The 987-nt window shown below is 41.1% G+C and overlaps 1 protein-coding gene across 1 annotated transcript in view; it reads right to left on the minus strand.

Moving 5' to 3' along the window:
- SPEF2 (sperm flagellar 2) overlaps positions 1-987 on the minus strand; it is a 331,758-nt gene that overhangs the window by 141,337 nt on the left and 189,434 nt on the right. The window lies entirely within an intron of this gene.

Consider the following 987-nt stretch of genomic DNA (forward strand, 5'->3'; position numbering starts at 1 on the left):
TTTTGACATGTTTCTTCATTTCTGAAAAATATTATATAGCTTCTCATTGCACAATAGGTAGTAAAGTTCGAACTGTTTAGCACTGGTTTTCATCGGGCCCCTATATTTCTCTGCGGGAGCTTTAGTGACCTTGAGGATAAGGAGTTGCACTGTCAACCCAAAGGCAAGCAGTTTGAATCCACCAGCTGCTCCTCAGGAGAAAGATGGGTGATTTCATCTTTGCTATATGCAGTCTTTGAAAATCTACTGGGGTATCAGCTCTGAGTCACTTCCAACTTGATGACAAAGAGTTGAGTTTTAAGGACTTTTCTCTGTACATTGAAGCTAATCTCTCCAGTGTGAATTCCCTCTCCTTACTTTTTCAACTCAACAAAGTGATACATTAACAGATCATCTTGTAGTGAAGCCACCTCCCCTTCCTAAACCACAGGCCTCTGGAAACGCTATGAACTTGGTGAAATGATGACAGTTATGGAAAGGCATTAGGTCTTGTGTTCATAGAGTCGCTATGAGTTGCGCTCAACTCGACAGCAAAGAACAACAACATGTTATAACTGTTTATGCACATATTGCAGGTACAATTACAATATTAAAATTGGTTATTTATGTGCCACTGTCAAAATCAAAAAGGACTGTGCTCATGGACACAGAAATTATAACCTGTATTTAGTACAAGTAGATCTGGTGACATAGTGTTGGGGAACTAACCAGAAGGTCAGCAGTTTGAATCGACCAGCTGCTGTGCTGGAGAAAGTTGGGTGGTCTCCTCCAGCAAAGAGTTATGGCTGCAGAAACCCACTGCAAGGTGAATATGAGTTGGAGTCAATCTCATGACAGTGGGTTTGGTTGGGTTTTACACGTAGTCCAGCACTTGGACACTAATAAGTCCTGATTAAATGTTATGAGGGACTTCAAGTGACATTTAAATTTTACACTTGACATTTTAAGAGTCTGAAACTGAAGAGGACCTGAAGCGCCTGCTGCAGC

The sequence above is a fragment of the Elephantulus edwardii genome, unplaced genomic scaffold, assembly GCF_000299155.1.
Source record: "Elephantulus edwardii isolate Elephantulus edwardi_28Jun2011 unplaced genomic scaffold, EleEdw1.0 scaffold00370, whole genome shotgun sequence".
NCBI classification, from domain to species: Eukaryota; Metazoa; Chordata; class Mammalia; order Macroscelidea; family Macroscelididae; genus Elephantulus; species Elephantulus edwardii.